This window comes from Bombyx mandarina, chromosome 18 (assembly GCF_030267445.1).
Source record: "Bombyx mandarina strain Sakado chromosome 18, ASM3026744v2".
NCBI lineage: Eukaryota > Metazoa > Arthropoda > Insecta > Lepidoptera > Bombycidae > Bombyx > Bombyx mandarina.
This window is the reverse complement of record NC_143224.1, coordinates 5,927,127-5,941,224: the sequence shown is the minus strand read 5'-3', so window position 1 is coordinate 5,941,224 and position 14,098 is coordinate 5,927,127. Positions and strand designations below refer to the sequence as shown.

At 33.6% G+C, this 14,098-nt stretch overlaps 1 protein-coding gene across 12 annotated transcripts in view; it reads left to right on the top strand.

Annotated features, from left to right (window-relative positions):
• The window catches only part of spri (Src homology 2 domain-containing protein sprint), a 282,388-nt gene that overhangs the window by 82,365 nt on the left and 185,925 nt on the right, over positions 1 to 14,098 (top strand). For 2 of the 12 annotated variants that reach the window (XM_089734756.1, XM_089734754.1), the window contains exon 1: positions 13,376 to 13,503. The exons of 4 other annotated variants lie outside the window; for them this stretch is intronic. The gene's annotated coding sequence lies outside the window, so the exon portion shown is untranslated. Of the gene's footprint in view, positions 1 to 13,375; positions 13,655 to 14,098 lie in introns of those variants that run through there. 6 more of the 12 variants (XM_089734766.1, XM_089734762.1, XM_089734757.1 and 3 more) reach the window with 4 other exon arrangements.

The following is a 14,098-nucleotide window of genomic DNA, read 5'->3' as shown; positions in this document are numbered from 1 at the left end:
ATAAAAAAAAAACTAGATTCATAGTAAAATCGACCGACTTTTTGTTTTTGTGTTTGTGTAATTTTAAACAAGGCCAAACCAATTTGGTCTTGGTAGCTTTCGGTATACTAAGATAATTCTGGGCTACATTGAGTCTAGAAAAAAACAACCTAGTTACGAAAAATTGTGTATAATCAATGGACGTATAATATAATATATGAATTTCTATTTTCGAAATAAATATCGGCTTGCTGAATGTTTCTTCAATTCGAACAAACAAATTAATAAACAAACAAATTTTCGTAAGCACGACTATTCTATATGTTTTTTAACCATTCATCACGCCATCACAGGTACACATTACGGACGCAAAGTGAAAAGTTTCTATTCTTACGTCTTTTGTCACGAAATGTGAAGCATTTTCACTCTTCAATAGAATTCTCAATTTGTATTGTGGTTGAGTGGAAAGGGCACTGGGAAAAATGTCGAAGTTCTGCACAGTTTAAGACTGGTGTTGACTTGTAAGGATCCAAAAGAATAAATTTATTGTTTGTTATGGTAAACAATATCACGTTTTTTATTATGTACGCACTAGAAAAAAAAGTCCCTAAATGTGAGTAATAAAATAATTTATTCAGTTATAAATTAGTTATTTTCTTCTTCGAATTTGTTCTTGGTTTTTTTTATTACTCGCATAAGCCTGATGAGCCTACTGCTCACGTAGTATTAAATGGTTTCCGGAGCCCATGGACATCATGTGAATGTCATTATCCACTTAAAGACATGAGATCGAAATTTTGGTTATGTTCTAACAGTTGTCCAATCCTTGAAATCAGAACAGATAAACAGTAGCTAGCTAGCTAGTAGCTAAGATAATGAATTATATACAGAGATTGCATAGTACCTACAACACGCTTACCCACCGCCGCGTCAGCACAAGTTATCGAGTCGAAACTTTGTTGTTTTAATTATATTAAACGACAGGTATTGTGAGTAACGCGCCTCGTTGTTACTAAAATCATGTTGGTAAGATTTTTTTAAAGCCAGTCTCAAAATACGGCAAGCAGTTTTCAATTTTAAGAAAAAAATACTGAACTAACACGTCTTTACCAATGATTCTTAGATGTAGGATTAGTGTCATGACAAGAAAGAAACCTGTGATAATATTTAAGCGTAATTACTGGTACTGGAATATATTAAAAGTCCGTTGTTAAAATAGCACTATCCTTCCTATTTCTTGAAACGTAGAAAACCTGTTTTACTGGACTTCTGCTTGATGTCTCAAAATGGGCCATACCATTTACCCTTATGTGTTGAGCTCCGGATTTTCACTGAACCCAAATGAATCGGGAACTCGTTTGCCCGTACGCATGCAAACAAAAATATCAAATCACTAAGTAAGCTTCATGTTTGAGTAATCTATATCTATACTTCTATACTAATATATAAATCTACAGTGGTTTTTACGGATTTTCCGTTATAACTACTGAAACATGCATCCGATTGACTTGAAACTTGGTATCCATGTAGAAAATATATGTACTTAATGGATAGGCTAATATTTATATGAGTGTTGGACTCTCTACACCAGTTGCGGGGGTGTTAATGATGAAAACCTTTGTGGAGGTGAGAAATAATAATGTTAATTTTAAATGCCCAGCAAAGCGAACGCGTACAGCTAGTTGTATATCAAACGGGAATGTTAATCATTTATCTCAGTGCTGAAGTCTGGTCCTTTTCACCCGCAAAATTGTCCGAGCATTCTAAACCCCAAAATACCATTAAACACTATTCCAGCAGCCGACCGTGGATACCAAGATTTATGTTCGGACATTCACGAGTCATTGCCCAAAACTTTCAACAGCTATTAAGATTTACAATGGGACTGTAGACTAAATATCCTAAATAGTTTGGAAACCTACTGTTTTATGTGCCGTGGGTAGGGATTGAAAACTTAGTGGCCGATGTGACCATTAAAATCTATTATGGAATATGGTCAATCGAAATGGAATTAACATATTATGAGTATAAACAAAAAACACATTTTGGACTGTTGTTCTTTTTTTTTTTAACGAAGTCTACAAATTGAACAGCGTGTAAAGAAAAGTCGAAGTCTTTATTGTACTGAAACTATGCCGTTTTACCCTGAAGATTCGTTCGCGGCAGAAATAAAGAGGCTCCACATTGTGCCACGTATCTATTTGTCCACAATATGCTCCACCATCAGTAGTTCCGCAAATTTATATAGAAAAATTCATTTTCATTTTTTTATACAACACTGTCGGATTCTCGTTATCCTAAAAGAGAATTGTTAAGAATAATTTTCTGTAGTGAAAAAAACCATAATGACGTATTGTTCGGTCTCAAGTTTTTTATCGATTGCAGATCATTTTTTTAAATAATTCAATATTAATAGTTTTTTTATTTATTTGAAACTATTTCTCAAAATAATATATGACTGTATACGGTCTGTATAGAACAAGTAATTCATTATTTATAAAACGAAACACCTTTTTACATTTGCCACATTGTTTGATACCTTACATCGGATTAACTTGGCAGAAAGTGGAGTAACTGAAGATTGAATAGGTTTTCAATTACACACGTGGTAGGTACGAGAAAGGGGAGGCGTTCCATTCAATAGAACTGCCTCAGCTGAATATGTGCTGAGTCGTAATGTTGTAAAGATTTGATTAAATTTCATTCCACAGAGCTCAGATACGTGCGCAATGTAATGTACTTTTGTATTGGGAATGTTTCAGTTATTATCGAATTATCCTCTTTTGCTGGTGTGTTATTAAGAATAATATATATATAAATGAATTGCTGTTCGTTAGTCTCGCCAAAACTCAAGAACGGCTGGACCGATTTGGCTAATTTTGGTCTTGAAATATTTGTGGAAGTCCAGAGAAGGTTTAAAAGGTACATAAATATAAAAATGCTCGGAATTAAATTAAAAATAAATTAAAAATATGTAACAATTTTGTTTTTTCATTGATGTCGGACGAAGTCCTTTTGTTTGTTTTAAGTTTATTTTATACAAAAGTTTAGGTCTTTTATTTATCGATTGAGGCTCTACGAAGTCTGCCGGGTCAGCTAGTTAAGAATAATTTATACTACTGTCAAAAGTTCTATTATACCTAATAATTTTACTATTTCATCAAAACAAATTTTTGCCCGTCTATAATAGTTTGCTATTAAAAAAGCTTTTGTTAATCTGTAGGAAAAAAAAAAAAAAAACACAATTAATTTTTCAGTTCCTTCACCCAGTCTATTTGCTTCACAATAACTAAAGGGGCGTACAAACATGGCTTAATGCTTTATTCATAAAGTAACACAGTTCAGGGCTACCTCTACACGAGGGTCGACAGTTTACACCAAATAAATGTTTGTTTCAGGTTTTATTGGGGTACGCCCTAATGTGAGTTCTTAGATATTCCCAGAAGAAATCTTACAGTGTCCGACATGACCGTTGTTACTTGTATCATAATTTTGTCTTCTTATACCTTTATTTTAATAAGCCACGCGGATCAATTCTTACGATTAAGTTTTAATTTCAGTTGCATGAGACCAGTCAATGCGAACCACTGATCTTTATATAGATAACTCATGATATGAAGTAGTATAATGATAATATTAGGAAATAAACGACTACTCATATACATAAATAGTTAGTGTAAGCATAGTATTAGTAGCTCTAGATTATTATCATTTTTTTTCCGCATAGCACTCAAGCCGCAATAGAATTTCCGTAATACAATACTATTGAGACTATTTTTTACTGGTGGTAGGACCTCTTGAGAGTCCGCGTGGGTAGGTACTATTTCTGCCGTGAAGCAGTAATGCGTTTCGGTTTGAAGGGTGGGGCACCCGTTGTAACTATACTTGAGACCTTCGAACTTATATCTCAAGGTGGGTGGCGCATTTACGTTGTAAATGTCTATGGGCTCCAGTAACCACTCAACACCAGGTGGGCTGTGAGCTCGTCCACCCATCAAAGCAATAAAAAAAAAGACTTTAATTTTATTTGACATATTTGTGCGCTCCGACAACTATTCAGCATTCACAAGTAGATCTTGAAAAATTCCAACAATAACTCTGAAGTTTCAATAAAATCGACGACGTATAAACCATTAGTTTTTGTATATATTTAATTGTAATCTTCTATCGTTTGCCATCCTTAGTGGACAAACCAAAGCAACGTCCATCAAGTGTCCAGGCAGATTGTTGGAGTTATTAATCACTCTTACTGTGTTCTCTGGAGCACGGGGATTCATACCTATTCTTCTGTCTGTATTAATAATTCTAACTTAAGTTTTCTTTGAATTTTCTCATCGTAAATACTATATAAACTATTATATGTATGTATGTATGTATATACTTTTTGTAACTTAATATAAATTTCATTGCACCTACCACTATCCACTATGCACTACCTTTGGTTGACTGGTAGAGAATGCCTTAGGCATTGAGTCCGCCAATGTAAATTTTACATGAAGTGTAATAAATAAATAAATAAATTACTTGACTGTTATGAATTAAAAAAAAATATTAATATTAAAGCATTTAGATATTCTAAGTGTTAATGTCTAGTCATTGGATAGAAGAGACGAATGTGCGACGTTCATTTCATCAAGCTATTATTGCCATTACTTTCCATTATCTATTTGTTTGTTTAAGTCGTCGTGGCCTAAAGGTTAAGACGTCCGGTGCATTCGTAAGTAGCGATGCACCGGTGTTCGAATCCCGCAGGCGGGTACCAATTTTTCTAATGAAATACGTACTCAACAAATGTTCACGATTGACTTCCACGGTGAAGGAATAACATCCCGTAATAAAAATCAAACCCGCAAAATTATAATTTGCGTAATCACTGGTGGTAGGACCTCTTGTGGGTCCGCACGGGTAGGTACCACCGCCCTGCCTATTTCTGCCGTGAAACAGTAATGCGTTTCGGTTTGAAGGGCGGGGCAGCCGTCGTAACTATACTTGAGACCTTAGAACTTATATCTCGACGTGGGTGGCGCATTTACGTTGTAGATGTCTATGGGCTCCAGTAAACACTTAACACTAGGTGGACTGTGAGCTCGTCCATCCATCTAAGCAATAAAAAAAAATTTAAGAAAGCGAACACGCCTGTTGTAATCGTATCAAGCGATGCGACTATGCCGGTGATCAAATCAGGTACCGTTGCAGGTTTTCTACGGAAATGCGTAATTACTTCATGTTCACGAAGGATATTTATGATGAAGGACTTTTTAAATTTATACGTGGTTACGTGATACGGTCTATTGTTAATCGTCATTACTTAATATAGAAATCATAAATCTATAGAATATTTCATAATACTAGAGGTCCCGCAGTAGTCGAAATTCGACTATAATTAATTAGAATTGTAAGTTTGTACACTATTATGATTGTATTTTATACTTCTATAATCACAAATTTCGCCAAGACTAAACGATAAAAAATATTAACAAAGACAAACAATATTTAATGCATTCTCAATTTGACAACAGACGTCAAGAACAAAAGCTTCACATTAAATAGTATGCATACGTGTGTGCGTCAAATACATGGTATGTAGTGTGTGTAATGTTTTCTTTATTGATTTAATGTATATTTTATGCATTATATTAAAAAGATATTAGCGTTGTGCACTTCTTGTCTATACTCTCTATAAGTGTGGAAAATTTCATACTCCTCCGTCCGCGCAATTTTCGTAAAAAGGGATACAAAGTTTTTGCTTCACGTATTAATATATAGATTATATATTACTGTTTGGGCTTGGTTCTTTTGTATTTATATTTTTGAACGCAATCGATATGATACTTGGTAGGTAATTTTGTTAGGAACTCACCGAAAGTCTGTGTCTTTGTAGTTATAATATTTTGTAGCACTATCTTCCTGGAGTGGCCACTCCTGTCTTCTTTCTTTTTATCTTGATGAAACACTTTCAGTTTTTTTTTAGTACTTAATTAGCTGCACTCAATATTCACTACTTTTCGCGATCGCACAATTTTGATGCGCACGATTCAAACTCGAATTTAAAGTGTCCTTGATATAGGAGGGGAAAAGGGCGGGACTATATCGATGCGCTCTCAATTACATACGTTCAAAAATATTAATGCTAATTATCCATTGCAGATAGCGTAAACAATTACTATTATATTCCATAATAATATTATTACTGGTGACTGGGCCTCTTGTGAGTCCGCACGGGTAGGTACCACCCGCCCTGCCTATTTCTGCCGCGAAGCAGTAATGCGTTTCGGTTTGAAGGGTGAGGCAGCCGTTGTAACTATACTGAGACCTTATAACTTAATCTCAAGGTGAGTGGCGCATTTACGTTGTAGATGTCTATGGGCTCCAGTAACCACTTAACACCAGGTGGGCTGTGAGCTTGTCCACACATATAAGCAATAAATAAAAAAATTAACTGTTCAAAATTTATTTGTAACTTAATTAAATTCATTGTTATATGAATTATAGAAATAAAATTATTGAAACAGCATAATGCTAGCTAAAATATTACTTCTAAGGACTTCAGAATCTTAACAGAAATACCTAATTAGATGTTAATGAATCCCATTTCTGTCGTTTCTCTCATGACGTTAATACAAAAACTTGTGCAGAAAACTCTGTGCGTTTATCGGGAAAACTTGTTTGTTTGTTTTGTTCGTGATAATACCACGATATTAGTTGTTTCCTACAAGTAATTAATAGCATTTCGCCGAATATGATCAGATAAATTGGCGCCAAAAACAAAACAATCTAAGGATGTGTATTTAAGAGGCAGGCGATTTAATTTGGAGCGGTTTACTTTTCTACATTTGGAACGTTTAAGTTTTAAGTCTACATTCATTCATAATATTATTTATTAATTTTGGACACAGCATTTTTGTTCATAATTTTGCTAAAATATATAAAGAGTCTTATCTATATTTAATTTTGCAGTCGCTTGTTTTGGGATATCGCGGATTTGATTTTATAGTAGCAAATTTAGGTATGTATTCAATTATATGTATTGTTTTAAATATATTGCAACAAATTCTTAACTATTAATATTAATGCGATTCCAATATTAAGCCTGCTGATAGCGTAATCCTTAGATTACCAGCAACAATAGCAACAATAGCAGCAATGTACCGCCGTAATCCTGTGTACGCAATTTGTCACTCATTCGTTCACGTGCGTTTCCCCTTTTGGTATTAATCGAATATTTTAAACAATAAACATACAACTTCATTGTATTGTATCGAATTTGAATGTAGAATTGGTCTTGTGTAACTCATCAATCACGTGTATCATTAGGATACTTACATAACGTGTGCAGATAATTTTATTTGTGATGATGACATCGTCCGATCCATTTTTTTCCCCCTATCTATGCTAATAGCCTTGCGAGGCTATTTCAGCTTAACCCTAACGTGTAGGTGAGCTCACGGGGCTCAAACCGGATTGTTGCTAACGCTGGCCCTAGCAAGAGCAGTGCCTCGCAGTATCTACCACCGGATCGGAAACGCGACCCACTGAGAAGGTCCGGCGAGAAACTCAGTGGACAAAACCCTTAAAACAAATGAATTCGTGAATTGATAAAATGAATCGCCTAAGCTTCAGGAATAATATAAGCAAGTAGAGAGAGACTTTCAAAATGTGACTGGTAAACTGTGGACGAGAAGATTAGAACGAAGTCCCATTTAGTATCGCGATTAGGAACACATCTATGTCTTGAAATCTTGAATAACGCGCAGGTCTTCGCAACGCGTCGACAAGGTCTCTTGGCGTGAATTGAACATTCTCACTCTTGCAACTCCAGCTCCCGCAGGAAGTTAGTCAGTTCCTTAAGGCTAAGAACTAAGGGAGTGATTTCGAAGTATCAAAGTGTTTCGCCCGGTAGTGCAACTTCGTCACTCCAACAGGACGTGAGCTCTTGTCTAATAAAATAATTCTGTACAGAAGACTGTTGCATTATTTGTTCAAAAACCATAACCAGTATCGGTCCATGCTTTCCTATGCTATAAATAAAGGTATAAAAGCTATAAAGGTCTTGCCATACGGACTTTCCATCCGATTTTATACCCGTTGTCTTACTGAGGCAAAAGAATAATCTAAATAGGAATTTGTTTTGACAACGTCAAAGATTGAATGCAAATACTTTTAAACCTTGAAATCTATATTTAAGTAGCGAAAGTTCAAGTGTTACTTTATTCTCATGAAAACGAAAAAGAAAATCAAATGAATGTATTCACTTTTCTGAAAAGAATCAAGTGTCGATTAAACACGCCGCTTACGATTTCTTATACGCGATCCTCATCGCCTAGTCATAAACCTGACTGCGTCCATGTAAGTCCATCACATACTATAGATGAATCATCACATTCCTGGCAAGGTCAAGCGCACGGCCTACTCTCAGTTATACCACATTTATTACTTAGAACTCTATTACATTCCATGTCTTTGTTAATAAATATTTAAGAATCCTTTCTTCAAAATAAAAAAATAAAAATCAACCAAAAAAAATGTTAGCTTGTCTTGTAGAGCTGAAATTTTCAACATAACAATTAATTCTTTGTTTTTGAGTTAATAAAATAGCAGTTATTAATATGAGGATGAGATGAATTTGAGGAATATTAAATGGAAGTCCTAATGAAATACATACATTCATGTTTATTCTAACTGAATAAGAAAAATGCATACACGAAATAAGCTTTGTTTCAAGTTACTGGTAGGAAAAACTATTAAATTATTCAAATTTATGTTCAATGAAATTATTGTTTTGTACTCAACAACACGAAGAGTGTAAATGACGGCTATGAATAAATTTACTATGCAAATTAATATTACAAGTAAACAGGATGTTGTTTTTTTAAATGTGAATCGAATCTACTTTTTCGCACATATATATAAAACTAACCCGAAACACTAGTACTAATCGTAATTAATGAATTCCTTGATGAAAATAATTGAAAATAATTCCTAGTTCTACTTTTCGTTATCTATGGTCACCTTATTCGGACCCCGTGGCGTGGACCACAATATTTTTTCGAAGTGAAAAGGTTCTTGATGTCAAACAAAATATTATCATATCAAACCTGTATGGAGATGGAGATGGTTCTTTTTTATTTTCGATGTCAATAATTTGATGTAGTTGTTCCTTTAATGTTCTTGCTTCACTGAGAAATATCAGTGTCCACGTTGAAACAGTTCATTCTAAAATAAACTAACTAGCAAGGTACTTATTGATATTCATGTACAAATTCAGAATTTTATAACGAAGAAAAAACATCCTGTAGACTCAATGTACACAGGTTTTTCTTTGTTCTTAATTTGAACCTACGTGTCATATATCTACACTGTTTATAATCATCAAAATTTTTTGAAATTCTTCAACAGTTGCATATTGTTACTTGAATTGAGATCAGAGGATCTTATATGATACTCAAGCCGACCATTCAAATGAATATACAACTGTAGCACATTTGCTTCCACGAGTTCCTGCTACTGCAATTATCGTCATCTTTCATTCGTAGAATTAGTAACCAAATCTTATTTTGTCCAATTCTTCTGCTAATTCTAGTATTGATTTAGCATTCTAGTATAATAATATTATTCCTCAACCAAATCACTTATCCCATTTAAAAAAAAGGGTGCGTGTACGCGCCTAAGAAGTTATACTTTACTTTTATTAAAATTATTTCTTCTTTTTTTCTTAAATATTAAATAATTAATAATAAATATTTAACGTTAATAATTTAATAATATTTAGTATGAACTATATTAAATAATAGCTTTGTCATTTATATTACTAAATAATACATACGGATAGTTAACCTCAATTAAATTGGAGCACTTGTGGCCAACTTCTGTTAATTTTCTGTTAATTTTAAATTTCTGTTATATTTAAGTCACGCGCATCGTAAAATTTCACTCTCATCAATTTTTCATAACGCGCCTAAAGAAGTATAACTTCAAAAATATCTTATCTTTTTAATCTACTTCATATTTAGTTGTGTGTATAAACTTAACGTGTTTTTTGCCAATCTCTAAATCGATGTTAGAAGATATATTAATCTTTTTAATTAGACAGTACATAATTTTCTGAGTAATCATTTAAGTGATAAACTTAATAGACTTTAATTGTGATAATTGTTATAGCTACAAGAAAGCAGTTACATGCTGTGTTCGTTAATTGAAACTACATTCCACTCCGTAGTTTGAATGTAAAATATTTTTGAACTTACTTCTATTTTTTACTATTTTACTAATATTTTTTAACTTATTTATTCAACAATCAAGATATTTAAGAGATTAACTCCCTTGTTTTGCGTGTGAATATAATAGTTAGTCAATTACTCGATTGAAGGTTTAAGGTCTTTGAATATAAACAGTTATCGCGCTGAGATTTCTGTATCGCCGAACCCGCGGCTTGTGACGAAGAGCTCGACGAGTAAACTACTGAGTTTCTCGCCGGACCTTCTCAGTGGGTCGCGTTTCCGATCCGATGGTAGATTCTGCGAAGCCCTGCTCTTGCTAGGACCAGTGTTGAGGCCGGCTTGAGCCCCGTGAGCTCACCTACTAGCTCGGTGAATCTAGAATAACCTCTCGACGTTACTAGAATAGGTAGGAAAAAAAAGCAGACATAAGTTTTCAGGTATGTACGTTAACAACATCTCCGATTCTTTTTTTTTGCGTTTATGGGACAATTAGTTAGTATACGTTTTGTCTGTGTTACGTGTTTACTGGACCTCATAGACATCACGCAACTTGCATGGGGCAAACCACCTTGAGACAAGACGTTTCAGTCGTATTGTATATCTCTCGCTGAATTTGAATCAACTCGCTGAATTACTTCCGAAAGTGCAGACCGACACTCTAGACTTCTAGACTAAACAAACCATTGAATAAATGAAATAGTCATAGATCCTTTTGGTATGAGCGATGTCATGTTTTAATATGTATAATTGTCGAATATTTTACGTAAAGTTCATGAAATATTCGATAAGGATGTCAAGTGAATTTTTTTGAGAAAAAGTTTTTCTACATGCAATTTTGGTTTTATTATAAATACATTTTAAACTTGGTATTTTATTGTTCAATAGTCGCACATTATATTAGGAATGAGTAAAGGACGTTTTTTTTTTAAATTTCGTTGATTGAAAAATCATTTCCAAGAATAGGCTGGCTGATTACAAAAAAAAAAGAAATATAATCTCTAATTACCAATATTTTAAAACAAATGCGTTGGACGTTTGTTTGTCCTCAGAGGTTACGTTATGATTACGGTTATGATTGGCTTTATTTACTCTGTGTACGACGTACGTATGTCAGTTTTATTATGATATTATTGATCATCTTAACACTTTCCTATTATAATTTGAACTCAAAGTAGGTCGTGACGGTTATTGTATAATATATTGTACATATAATAGTCTTATTCATTAATGCGATTCATAAAAATTTGAACAATTTTTTAGAAGATATTGTATTTAGTTCGTGCGCAAAATAAAAATGATTTTTAAATGAACAGGTGACATTGATAAAAGGAGTAAGTACTAGGTATATGTCACAGGCTTTTTTTGTAATGCAACGCCTCTACTAAAGTAAAATAATAAATAAAAATATTGGAACCGTTATGTTAGTGTTGTGAAAGTGTAAAATTCTTAAACATCTAACACAGTGCTATGTCTCATGGAAACGGAAATAAAAAATTAGCACGAAAACGCATTTTAAAGCATTTCTTGAACACACCGTAATGTATGCTAAACTTACCTCCGCTTTCCAAAAAAAATAAAGAACATTTTCAAAGGAGAATAGTGTGATATCTGTTTAGAGATTATTAATTTTGAATCTGTTTTTTATTCTTAGCGGACTCAGCTGAGCACTTAAGTGGCGATGTTGCAATTATTTATGTATTAGGTACTATCATGGGCGTAATGCTCCAATATGTATTCATAGCCTCGCTTCATTAGTCAGTTGAGTCCCTGCGGTCTACTACGTGAAGATAACTGAAATAAATTTCATCAAAATTCTACCGAGAGATATTAGCAAGGGCATGTCTCGTATTTTTTTTTCGGTAGAAAATGGTTTAATTTAATTAAAGTACTTTTTACTGAAATCTATACTAATATATAAATCTACAGTGGTTTTTACGGATGTTCCGTTATAACTACTGAACCGTGCATCCGATTGACTTCACGCTTGGTATCCATGTTGAAAATACATGTACTTAATGGATAGGCTAATATTTATATGAGTGTTGAACTCGCTAATAATAATGACAATAAATAATAAATGTTAATTTTATATGCTCAGCGAAGCGGGCAAGTACGGATAGTACCTAATAAGTTGATTTCTAATCGAATTCAAATTCAAAGGTGGAAGTTCTTATGATGTGACGTATGTTTACTTAGTTCGTAATTTGTAAAGTATTTTATTATAATACTAATTAATTTCGATATCACCTTTTGGATAGTGAAATATGATTGTTTCAAATAAGCAACAAGAAAAGTATATTAAAATGAAATAAATTACGGCATCTAAAACAAAGCTTATCTAACACTTCATCGTTCAAGCAAAGCCCTGATTTGGCGATGAAATAAATAACATAGAATTAAGGTAAATAAAATTTACTTTTATACGGACGTTAGCGAGGCATTCTATGTAATGGCCAACTCGTTTGGACTGACCTTTTTGCCATACGATCCACGATTGCGAGCCATAAAAGGATATGTCCAGATAACTTTATTCCACATAATACCACCCTATCCCTTTCAAAAGGAAAGTTGTATAACATTTTTTGAGCCCGAGTCCGTTCCCCTTTTAAGGCTACGAGAGGCATTTTTTATTGCAGAAATGGAAGCGCGAAAGAATGCCGATGGTCAATATCAAAGGCTTTGGCCGATGCCGCGGTGCATAATTTTTGTTTAAAATGTTAATGCTATTTCTAGATGACTATCATGGTATATTTTACCGTTTCCGCGAACTGTGTGATACACTTCATGAAACTGGTTAAGAGTTATGTTTAGGAATAAACGCTAATTATTTGTGTAGTGTTTAGGTTAGATTTAGGCAGAACAAAGGTAGGGACTACTTTAAATTGAATAATAAAGAAAACGAATTGGATTGTATTCATTTTGTGTTCTATTATTTTATAATGTCAATAATAAATGTTCAAGCTAAAAAAACTGCAGGAATTTGGTGATTTCATTTCATGGTGTACGCAAAGAATACTGAGACGAAAGGTCAATCACCTTTATTTGGGCATCCGAAATAATTGACGTCCGCGTCGTACCGTTGACCGGCGTCCAATAAAAAGTCCAAATTGCATCCCGCATGTAGAGTTCTAAGTTCAAATTAAGACCGGCAGTCGTCCTGCCTGCTCAATATCGGGCCCGGCACATTGCACACGCAGTGCGCGAGCGCCGCTGTATCCGATCGGACGATTCACACGTAACTATATTGAGCAACCGCAAAATCGCGAAAAACATTCGTCGCGTGTTCAGTGTTTCTTTCTTTGCTCAGGTGCTAGTTGAGTCTTAATAGAAAACTGTGCTTTGTGTGCGTTGTCTTGTTGTGCTAATTTGCCGTTTATTATTTCTGTGACATCAAGTTTCGCTGTATGCATTAAAGTTCAACAAACCTGTTGAACTAATTACGATTATAATGGAGAGATGTAAAGAAATACTGTGAAAAGACAATAAGTCTATTTGTAATTTAGTAGTCTAGATGATGGTAAATTAAACTATATGTGTTGCTTTGAAAATAAATTGTTTAATTTGTCATCACCTAAACTACTAAATAACAAATAGACTTATTGTATTATAAAATGAAATTTAAATTTTATTTGTCGATCTTTCTTTACTAACCAAACTAAATTATTTTTCTAATATTTTAACCACTTGAATATAGCCATTCTGTCAAAATTCAAAATTAATCTAAAGCTGTTTTACCGATTTTCTATAGCTGGTGCCAACTATTATGTTAAGTTAGCCAAGTCAAACATAAAGGAATCCTAGACACTATTTCTTTTTATAAGTCTTTTTTTACATACTAATGAAAAAATCTAATAATAATTTTGACTTCCTTCCTTATTTGACATTGATTTGCACTTTTTTTT